The following is a 12320-nucleotide window of genomic DNA, read 5'->3' as shown; positions in this document are numbered from 1 at the left end:
CTACAGCAACTGTAGCTTCCTTACGGCTCCTTGAGCTACTAACCGCGGGTGCAGATCGTCTCTTTAACCATAGGCCGGTATCTCTGCGCCATCTCCAAGCCAATAGAGCTAGGGGTTTCTAACACCTCTTCATTCTAGCGTTTTCTTTTGGTGGGGTGACATTTGGCGTGACCAGATTTATGAAGATTTCAGCAGCAGATGCTGAATTCAGAACTTTTTTTAGATTAGATTATGAAGACACGTAGTCCCCTTTTATTGTCATTTAGTAATGCATGCATTAAGAAATGATACATTATTGGCAACTTTATCCCCGATGCAAAACTACAGTTGCTGTGGTATTTCTGCCGCATGCCTGTTTTGACTCTTTGACTTCTTCGTGGGATGTGGTTATTGCTCGCAAAGTTTATTGCTTGCCCTGAAATAGGAGAGGAGATACAAGACAACAGTCTTGTGGGTACAAAATAGAGCAACGGACTGAACAAGACTGGCGGACTTCCATTTCCAAATGGCTTTGAGTGCACCTTGTGCCTAAAAATCTAGATTGTTCCAAGCCCGGCTGTGAAAGGAGGAGTGTCGGGCATGGGACTAGTAACCCCATCCCGTAAAAAAAAACCAGAGCTAGAGAAACCAACAGAAGCTCCAAAGACCCCATGCCTGGGAGAGGACGGATCGTGGCTTTACACCTGGAGACAATTTGAAATACTGGCCCAGGACTGAGTCAGCGGCCTACGACCCAGTAGGGGTGATGGGGTTAAAAACATACCAGCTACGGGAACTTGAACTCAAGCCTCCAGTTTCACTCTCATGGAGGCAGAAGGCGATGCTGGAGTGTTTGACAACAGTTTTTTTTTAGCAAGAGCAAAGATGCTGCGGGAATCCTGGGAAAAGAGTATATAATTGGGATTGTGAATGGATTAAAGTGAAGATACTTACTGCAAAAGATAGCGTCACGTGGCCCAGGAGGTTGCCCAGAGACATAACCTGGCGCTGTCCAGAAAGAGTTTGTATGTTCTCACGGTGACCGTGTGGGTTTCCTCCTGCAATCCAAAATCGTGCGGATTAGTAGGTTAATTGGTCACATGGGTGTCACTGGGCTACATGGGCCCGTTGGGCCAGAAAGACTTTTACCATGCTGTACCTCCGAATAAAATAAATAAATAAGAGATTCAAGGGGGGCCCAGGCCATAATCTTCCACCCATCAATCTGTGGATTGCAAAAATTGTAATTTTAGCTGGGAGAACTTCCACAACCAGCATCAGATTTATTATCACTGGCATGTGACGTTAAATTTGTTAACTTAGTAGCAGCAGTTCAATGCAATACATAAGGTAGAAGAAAAAATAATAATAATTAATAAATTACAGTATATGCATATTGAATAGATTAAAATGTGCAAAAAACAGAAATACGGTATATTAAAAAAATGAGGTAGTGTCCAAGGGTTCAATGTCCATTTAGGAGTCGGATGGCAGAGGGGAAGAAGCTGTTCCTGAATCAAATCAAAGCAGCAATAAGCAATTGGCTAAGTGGCACGACAAAGCGTGGCAGTGAAGAGTTATTTCTCCTGTTGGAGGAATGCGTACAGTAGTGTTTCACAAGCCAGATGTGCATCTCGTGTTCATCACTCTATGACCCAAAACATCAACAGACATCCCACCTCTCCGGGAAGTTTCGGGAGTCTCCCGCATATTGATAGTGGCTCCCTGATGCCCGGAAATTATATACAATATCCCGGTAATCGATTTTTTTGAGAGGAGAGGGAGAGCGAGCATCCTGATTGGTCTCTCTTCGTGCTAAGAGTGGTCCCCAACCATCGGGCCGCGAGGAGACGATATGATTTGGTGATATGAAACCATATGAGTCAGCTGCACCTTTCCTCATTCCCTGTCACGCCCACTGTTGAACTTGAACGCACACAAGGTCATTACGCACACGACATCCATGTCAGCGCGGGAAGAAAATCAACTCCTCAAGCTTGCAAATGATGGTGGGCTGAAAAGTATGTTTGATATAACATCTCTGCCGGCATTCTGGATCAAAGTCAAGGCTGAATATCCTGAGGTAGCCACGGAAGCACTGAAAACGTTGCTTCCATTTCCAACATATCTCTGCGAAGCGGAGTTTTCTGCAATGAAAACTAAATTGCGGAATAGACTGGACATAAGGAACCCCCTTCGAGTATCGCTGTCTCCCAACACCCCTCGATAGGACCGTGTTGTTGCAGGAAACCAAGCCCTGGGCTCCCACTGATTTAGCAATATTGGGGTGTTGCAATGATTTTATATCTTCATACGAGGAAAATATGCGCTGTGTGTTTAATATCCAAAGTTATTTAAAATATTATGATGCTATTGACATAATTGACTTATCACTATATTCATGCGAGGAAAATATGCGCTGTGTGTTTAATATTAAATTCGTTAGATAAACCCTTTTAGAAACAAAATTGAGTGTATTAGCCACTTATAACTGACTTATAGTTGACTTATCACCTATATTCCGGTCATGATTAACACCCCCACCCCCGGTCGGCCGGTCCGCAAGAATATTGTCAATATTAAACTGGTCTGTGGTGCAAAAACAATTGCGGACCCCTGCTAAGTAGACCTATCGGTTTTCTCTGTGGGCAGGCTTTACAGTCGACCTCAAAAATAATGACAGTGTTGCTCGCTGCACTGTTTGCAACAGTGACTTTTCTATTGCCCATGGTGGGTTAAAATGTAAAAGACATGTTGAGGTGAGTTTAACAGGTGTCATTCGTTCATAAGCATAGCTAACATTAATTAAACTAGCTGGCTAGCTGCTAAGGAGCTACTTTATTGATGTCCTACATGATGAGGCTAAATTCCCTGTAGACTTGCTTAAAGTTGTAATAGAATAAACATAATAATATAAGTACATATTCTAATGTCACATTTTCTGCATATACCCAACTTAGTTTACAGGTTAGACAAAATCGCTAAACAAAGTATTACATACACCCTTGAAGGTCGACGGGGGGGGGGGGGGCTGGGGTGCTACCTCCCTAACATGAGTTTTTGCAGGGTGGGATGTCTGCATTGATCACCCTGTAACTATACTGGTCCAATGAAATAATGGCCACGCATCATACAGATGTCCTTGAAGATTTATTTTTATCTCTTTCTTTTTCTTCAGCAGACACCCTGAAAACTACAAGAAAATAAAAGATATAAAAAGTTTGAAACATACATCTCTCGGTCTTTTAAAGTCTCTCAAGCTGGTGTCCGCTGATAAACAGGCCCAAAACATGTCAGCAGAACAGAAGTGTGCTGAAATCAAATCAAATCACTAAAAAAGTATCACACTGTCCACGTAAAGGCATATCAACAACATTGTACACAATATAAAACAAATAAAAACAATTACCGTGTGCGCCTCTTGGACCACATGCAGAATAAGTTTATTTTAGGGCCTTCTTTCAGTTAGTCCTGACGAAGGGTCTCGGCCCGAAACGTCGACTGTACCTCTTCCCAGAGATGCTACCTGACCTGCTGTGTTCACCAGCAACTTTGATGTGTGTGGCTTGAAATTCCAGCATCTGCAGATTCCCTCATGTTTGTATTTTAGGACCATGTGTCTTTCCCTACTTCCATGTTCGTTCTGACCCATAACGCCACAGTCATGCTCTTATTAAACTCTGGTCATGTGACCCATTACACTCTACATTAACTAAAACCTTACATAAAAAGCACAAAATTTTTAATCAAACAGTATTTTAAGATTTAAAAAATCATGAATTTATGACAAAAACATATAAAATAAACATCTCAATGAAACATGTCTCTGAGACAGTTACACTCCCACCAAATTACTATGATTTATCATAACCTTTATACAAATATTTCAATAAATCTAGTAATTTCCAGAACCAAATAATTGGTATTTATAACAAACTCTGAGATCAAGACTGATACTTTAAACTCTCCACGCAGGTAGGTGTTTAGAAATTAGTTCCATTGGAACACATTTTAGTTGTTCTCTACAAGTACAGCTAATTTATAAGTAGAACGTTCAAGAATGGATGACACCATCTCTAGGATTACTGGATGCTTCAAGTCGAGAGGTAAGGAAGCCTTCTTTAATCGCCCTCCCACCCTGAGAACACCATCTTGCAATACTGGGTCAAGTTGGAACAGTGGATGGCTGTGTGGCAGTTTGCCATGACTCAGTATTCGCATTTCCTCTTTGAAAGCATCCCTTTGTGCCAATTTTACAAGCACAAGACTGGCCTTTCTTCTGTCTTCGACGTTTATGGGTTTTGCTGTTTCGGCTCTCTTTGCTAGTTGCTGGATCCAGGCAACCACATTCAATGCCGTATGCCATTTTGAGAACTGTTTAAATCTCTCCAAGAAATTGTCCTCTTTTACCAACTTTGTTTGTAGTACTTGTGTCGTTTTGGCTTCAGGATCGCCCACCAGAAACTCTGGAGTTAACTTTGATGTGACAATCTCTCTTTCCCACAGAAACTTGGGTCCAGTAAGCCGAGTTGTACCAATCAGCTCTGCCACCTTGAGGCCCCTGGAAGCACAATCTGCTGGATTTTGATCAGTGTCGATATAGTACCACTGTGCTGGATCAGCTGCTTCTCTGTTTCTTTGGACTCGATTTGCAATGAAAACGTGAAACCTTCAGGCTTCATTATTAGTGTAGCCCAACACTACTTGGGAATCTGTCCAAAAATACAATTTTGAGCTCCAGCTCCTCCTTTAGCATACTGCTGACTGCTGAGGAGACCACAGCAACTGTTAACTCCAGCCTTGGTATGGTTACAACTCTTGTGGGTGCAACCCTTGCCTTACCTATGACTAAGGAGCAATGCCCTATGTCTTCACTCAGTAGTCGGATGTATGAGCACTGACCATACCCATGGCTACTCACATCCGAAAAGTGATGCAGTTCAATTCTCTGGACCTTCCCTAGGTTTTCAGGAGCAAAGCATCTTGGAATCTGGAGTTTTTGCAGATTCCTTAGATCGCTTAGCCAGCTCTCCCATCGTGGCTCTAATTCTCCACGCAGTGGTTCCCATCCAATGCCCTTTTGGCACATTTCCTGTAGTACTTTCTTTCCTAGTAGGAGGAAGGGAGTTAGGAAGCCTAGTGGGTCAAACACAAAGGCTACAGTGGAGAGTATTCTCCGCTGTGTTATTGGTTTCTCATCTAGAGCGACTTTAAAAAAGGTGTCACTAATCACACTCCACTTCACTCCCAACACGGTCTGGACTGGGAGTTCATCATAATTGAGATCCACATCCTGAACTCCAATAGCTCATTCACTGTCCAAATTGACTCCAAGACTTCTCTGTTGTTGGAGATGAACTTATGGAGATGTAGTCTCCCTTTTGCACTTCTCTCACTAGTTTGATGGCTGTGTCCACAGATTCTACACTGATGAGGCCATCATCGACATAGAATTTTTTTCAGATGAAGTTGGCTGCTACTGGATACTCTTCATTTTGGCTCTTCTTCATTCCATAATTTGCACATCCAGGAGAGGATACTGTTCCAAAAAGATGGACCTTCATGCGATATTCTTTTGGCTCGAGATTTGTATCTCCATTTTCCCACCACAGGAACCATAAGAAATCTCTGTCCTCTTGGCTTACGTGGAACTTGTGGAACATTTTTTCTACATCACAGATGACTGCGATTGGGTGTTTGCAGAATCTGCAGAGCACTCCTGTCAGCCCATATGTGAGATCAGGTCCAGCTAGTGAGTTATCATTCAGAGCCGTACCATTATACTTAGCAGAGCAGTCGAACACAACCCTAATTTTTCCTGGCTTTCTAATGTGATAGACTCCTTGGTGAGGAATATGCCACACATTTCCTGCTTTGGTTTGATCTTCAGCTCTCTCCACATCACCATCCTTGAAGACACCTTCCATGAATTTAACGTAGTCATCTTTGAATTTGAGATTTTTCTCAAGTTTCTCTTTCAGGTGCTTCAACCACACCAGAGCCAGCCGCTTATTTTCTGGCAGTTGAGGACATATATTAAAGGGGAGGGGCATTTTCCAGGTGCCCATCTGCATTCTGGTGTATTCTTTCATTCAGTAATTGCATGAACTGTGTGTCATCTTGTGATATGCTCTTTTCCCCAGGGTTTGTATCTCTGAAGTCTGATTCAAGGCTGTAATGACAGTGGCTGGTGTCAATGGTGGAAGTTCCTTGACAGATACACGATGGCACAGACCTGTCACTTCTGTTGACTTTGCGACCCCTGGTGAGCTGCCGACAACGCTCCAACCCAGGTCAGTCTTGATGGCATACGGCTCATCGTCACCTCCTGTGATGACTTGTCGTGGTGCCAACGCTCTCGCGCAGTCGTAGCCTTATCAGGAGTCTGACCTCGCAATCCATCAGCTCTGGTATTTCCTGTGCTATTCTATTCCGAAGTTCCCACCTTTTGGCCGTTTCAGGGGTAGGAATGTGGGAACGTTCGAGTGGGATGAAATCTCTGGTATAGGCAGGTGGCAAGTTGATGAAATTTTGCGAGGAAAACCCTCTAACTCTAAGCCCACTAATTCTTCCACTCTGAACAATGGAATCTTTTCCCATCATAGTGGTAAGCTTTAACTTGACTGGCTCTGACCCTGATTTAAAAAATCATGAATTTATGACAAAAACATAAACTGAACATCTCAGTGAAACATGTCTCTGAGACAGTCACACACCCTTTACTTCCACAGGTGCTGCTTGACCCACGAGGTTTCTCCAGCAGTTTGTGTTTTGCGCCAGATTCCAGGGAAATGGCATTAGCCTGGATTGCTCTTGCATTCAGCCAGCCCTGACTTCATGGGCCAAATGGTGATGTCATTGAACCTTACAAAATTCTTAATGGTCTAGAGACATAGTTGGTATTGGTATTGGCATTAGTATTGGTTTATTATTGTCAAATGTACCAAGAGACAGCGAAAAACATTGTTTCAAAATACAGATGACATCAAAACATAAGTTCTTTAAGGTAGTACAAGGTGGCACAGTAGCATAGCGCAAGTGTAACGCTATTACAAACATAGGTTTCCTCAGGTGCTCTGGATTCCTCCCACGTTCCAAAAATATACAGTTTAGTAGGTTAACTAGTCACAGAGAGGTAATTAAGCAGAGTGAGCTTGTTAGGCCAGAAGGGCCTGTTACCTTGCTATATCTCTAATAAAAAGACAATAGCGGAACGCAGAGTATGGTATTTCCCCTGGTCTGGGAGACCCAGAGCATATCTCAACATAAGAGACAGTCACTTAGGTGAGGATAAGTGGTGTTTCTTTGTAATATATTACACGGTGGAATTTATAGAATATATTCAAGAAAGAGTTTTATACATTTTGAGATATTAAGGAATTTAGATCATTCTCTTCACAGATTGGCACTCAGAATTCTCAGTGTAAGAGCTTTGATGTGGAGGAGCTTTGTCCAGACTAGGTAAGGACAACAGCTTTGCTTTGATGAAAACTATACTTGCATTTATATAGCAGCTTTTACAACCTCAAATATCGTGTAGAACTTTAGTCTGAGGGTGGTAAATCTGTGGAATTTGTTGCCAGGAGTGGCTGTGGAGGCCAAGGGTGTATTTAAGGCAGAGATAGATAGGTTCTTGATTAGCCAGGGCATCAAAGGGCATGGGGAGAAGGCAGGGGAGTGGGGATGACTGGAAGAATTGAATCAGCCCATGATTGAATGGCGGAGCAGACTCGATGGGCCAAATGGCCTACTTCTGCTCCTATATCTTATAGATAGATAGATATACTTTATTGATCCCGAGGGAAATTGGGTTTCGTTACAGCCGCACCAACCAAGAATAGAGCATAATATAGCAATACAAAAACCACAAACAATCAAACAACAAAATGCAAACTATGCCAGGTGGAAATAAGTCCAGGACCAGCCTATTGGCTCAGGGTGTCTAACCCTTCATGGGAGGAGCTGCAAAGTTCGATGGCCACAAGCACGAACAACCTCCCGTACCGCCCAGTGTTGTATCTCAGTGGAACATGGCCGGGGTCCAACAGCAAAAAGTTCAATATCCAGTTTACAAACACGTTCCTCGATCGTAATATGACCCGGATTGCACCATCTGTTGTTAACCTGAACAGTAAGTACCCAACTCCTTTACGCTTACCGCTCTCAGTGCACTTCCGGTCAGCCCGAACGGTCTGGAAGCCGTCCATGGAAAAGATTTGATCGGGTTTGTCCTCGTGCAGCCCCGTTCCAGTAAAACACATAACACTGCACTCCCGAAATGTTCTCTGACGCCTGGCTAGCACTGTCAACTCGTCCATTTTATTACCCACCGAACTCCTCTTCTCCATAAGTCTCTGTTGTCTCGACCCGGTCCTCTTTCCTCGCCTTTGTGATCCCCCTCTGCATCCTCTGTGTGTTTTCCTCCCGATTTCAGCAGGGGTGTCCGCCGCTCTGCTCGCTAGACCGGCTGGCATAAGCTCAATCAGCTGGTCCGTGGAATAGACAATGCGACCATGCTTCTGTCCTGCTAATGAGACGTTTCAGAATGTAACTATTTCCAGCGCTAAAAACCCAAATAAAACTCTTTCTACCAGCATGTTAGAGAGGGTGCAGCTTCAACGTGTTACCGTGAAAAAAAAATACAAAAAATAACGCAAGTTAAAAAGTGAGAAGAAAAAAGTAAGAATACTCGTCGGAACAGCTGTAACAGGCTGCATGCACGACCGGTGCATGCGCACTTATGGTCTTCTGGTCTAACTTAAAGCACAATGAAGTCCCTCTTTTGAAGAAGAACCACTGGTTTAATGCAGGAAATGTGAGGCCTCCACTGGTTGGGGTCAACCATGGATGTTGTGTCCTAACTGTCTAGATACGCAAGCCTGGGCAGTACGATATGGAGAGCAAGCTGTTGCCCCTGTAGCAAGCTCCCCCTCTCCACACATCTGATGAACCCAAAGGAACGGCAGAGACCGATACAGTTTGGCAGTAGCAGCATCGCAGGAGTTACCAATCAGCATTGAATTCATTGTAGGACTGCCTTAGGGACTCCAGCTCCGGATTTTTCCCCCCGGATTTACCGCTGAAGCCTTCACCATGAGTGGGTATAGTTGCAAGGCAGCCGAGGTTTGAGATCAGAGTTTGCTTTCTCCTAGATGAGCTGCCAACCACGGCTGACAAGCCCCAACTGCACAAAGTGGTTTTAAGGCACCAGCAACCCGCCTTTGCCCCTTCTCCTGTCAGTAGAAACAGGTCCACTGGGCTTTGTAGCTAAGCCACACATGAAAGCTAGGAGCTGGACTTGGTTGTCAGAGGCTCTTTGAGGCACACACCATTGGGAGTATTTAATAGGTAGTGGGAGCTTATCACCATTACTACCCCTTGCTATAACAAACTTAAGAAAATGTAACAGTCAATTTTCATATCAAAAACTATCACTACAGCAATGTTTCAAAATGCAAAAAATTAATGATGTGGCATTGGTTGATGGATGAACATGGGGAAGGACGATAGAGATAATACCCCTGCTCTGCATAGTAGTGCCATAGGAATATTAAGACCAAATGTGAAAGCAGTCGAGGCCTCACTCTCAATCAGCCATACAAGCAAACATACTTCCAAACGTGCAGAACCCCCTGTGCTTGGGGCTGCAGCAGCACAGAAGGAGGCAATTTGACTTGTCAGACTTACAGAATTTAAAGACGAGAGAATTTGCAGATACTGGAAATCCAAGCCACACACACAAAATGCCGGAGGAATTCAGCAGGCCAAGCAGCACCTATGGAAAAAGTCGCTGTTTGGGGCCGAGATCCTTCATCAGGGCTGGAAAGAAAGTGGGTAGGTCAGAGTGAGAAGGTGGGGGGAGGGGAGGAAGAAGTACAAGGTGATAGATGATAGGTGAAACTGGAAGAGGGGATGGGTGAAGTAAAGAGTTGGGAAGCTGATGGTGAAAAAGGGCTGGAGAAGGGGGTTTCTGATAGGAGGGTGTAGAAGACCATGGAAGAAAGGCAGTGGAAGGACCACCAAAGGGAGCTGATAGGCAGGTAAGGAGATGAGCTGAGAGAGGTGTGGTAAACCATATATATGTTGTAACTGGGTTAACTCTCTGGACACGCCCCTCTGCTGACTGCCCCTATGGCTCCTCCCACAGAGTCCTGTATGAAGGTGTTTCGCCTTGCCCCTCCCCCTCAGTCCGGGGGCAGACACTCACCGTGAAGGTCGTATTGTACAGCGAATAAAAGCCTTTCAGTATTTTACCAAACCGCAGTCTTTTGGAGTTATTGAAGGTGCTTCAATTTTATTCCCTGTACATTTTAAAGCATGAAACATGCACTGAGACCAGACAACTTAGACCTCGATCCGCGAACACCTGAAGCTGGAAACGCTTTCGAACTCTGGCTGGCCTGCTTCGAAGCGTACCTAGAGGAGCTTAAAGCGACTGACCCCGTAGCGAAGCACAGAGTTCTACTCTCCAGGGTCAGTCCACGGGTCTATTTGCTGATCAGAGACCAGCCGAACTACGACGGCGCGATGAGGGCACTCAAGGACAATACCTGCGGCCGATAAACAGCGTCCATGCTGGGCACTGCTTAGCGACTTGGCAACAACGCCCCGGGGAATCAAGTGCTGAGTTTGTCCAGGCCCTACGGACGCTCATGCAAGCCTGCAATTGCCAGGAGCTGACAGCGGTGCAGCATGCAGAACTCCTAGTGAGGGACACCTTTGTCACGGGGACCAGGTCAGTGTACGCGCGCCAGCGGCTGCTGGAAAAAGCCGATCTTACCCTAAGTTCGGCGATCGAGCTGGCTGATACGCTGGAGGCTGCTCTGCACAACTCTGAGGCTCTCCAGGCACGCGATCCCCCGATGGCCTCGTGGGCGTCGCAGACCCCGCAACCCGCGGGCGAATTGACCTCGGCTGCCGCCAGTCGTGAGTCCGCGAAGTGCTATTTCTGAGGACTGGAGAAGCACCCCCGGAAACGCTGCGCGGCCCGACAGCTGCGGAAAGAAAGGCCACTTCGCCAAGGTCTGTAAGTCAAAACTGCGAGCGGGATCGAGCAGCGCCGCGTGCGAGATGTGGGGGTCGCCATCTTCCCTGCACACTGCCACCACGTGCGAGACATGGGGGCCGCCATCTTGGTTGGCGCCACCTCCCACCACCTACGACCAACGGGTGCTCACGGGCACCCCACCGCGCCGGACCAAGACAGCGACCCCACCCTGGCTTCCGTGACCCTCGACCAAAGCGCTCCCCACCAGCTCGCAAGGTCAATGATAGACATCCTGGTGGAGGGGCACAGGACAAGCTGCCTGTTTGACACAGGCAGCACAGAGAGTTTCATCCACCCGGCCACGGTGCAGCATTGTGGACTCATGATACGGCTGGTAAGTCGGAGGGTCACCATGGCCTCCAGGTCGCATACAACAGACATCCGGGGGGGGGGGGGGGTTGTGTAGCGATACTAGTGGTGCAGGGCACAGAATATCGGGACTTTACGTTACTGGTCATGCCTCAGCTGTGTGCCCCTGTGCTATTGGGGCTCGACTTCCAGAGCCACCTGAAAAGCGTGACAATGAAGTATGATGGGCCCCTCCCACCAATTACTGTTGTAAATCCCCAGTTTTGTAGGGATACTTCACATACCCCGCTACTGACCACACACACACACCGACCCGCACATCCCACCCAACATCATGCCAACTGCCACACTACCAACACCACTTGCAGCCTCTCCACCCTCAGGATCCCTGCCCCACCGCTGTTCGCCAACCTGACCCCCGACTGTAAACCTGTGGCAACTAAAAGCAGGAGGTACAGCGCGGGGGACAGAGCTTTCATTAAGTCGGAGGTGCAGCAGCTGCTCAGGGAGGGGGTCACTGAGGCAAGCACAAGTCCTTGGAGGGTGCAGGTGGTCGTTGTTCGGAACGGGGAGAAGAATAGGATGGTCGTGGACTATAGCCAGACCATCAATAGGTTCACACAGCTCGACGTGTACCCTCTACCCCACATTGCAGATATGATCAATCAGATAGCACAGTACAAGGTGTACTCGACCATAGACCCAAAATCCGCTTACCATCAGCTCCCCATCCGCCGGGAGGACTGCCCTTACACTGCCTTCGAGGCGGACGGCAGGCTTTATCAATTCCTGCATGTCCCCTTCGGTGTCATGAATGGTGTATCTGTCTTCCAGAGGGCAATGGACCGGATGGTGGACCAGTGCCAACTGAAGGCCACGTTCCCATATCTGGATAACACCACCATCTGCGGTCACAACTGGCAGGATCATGACAACAACCTCCAAAAATTTCTCCAAGCGGCCAAAGCTTTCAACCTCACCTATA

Source organism: Mobula hypostoma, chromosome 5, assembly GCF_963921235.1.
Source record: "Mobula hypostoma chromosome 5, sMobHyp1.1, whole genome shotgun sequence".
In the NCBI taxonomy this organism is placed as follows: Eukaryota; Metazoa; Chordata; class Chondrichthyes; order Myliobatiformes; family Myliobatidae; genus Mobula; species Mobula hypostoma.
This window is presented reverse-complemented; position numbering follows the sequence as displayed.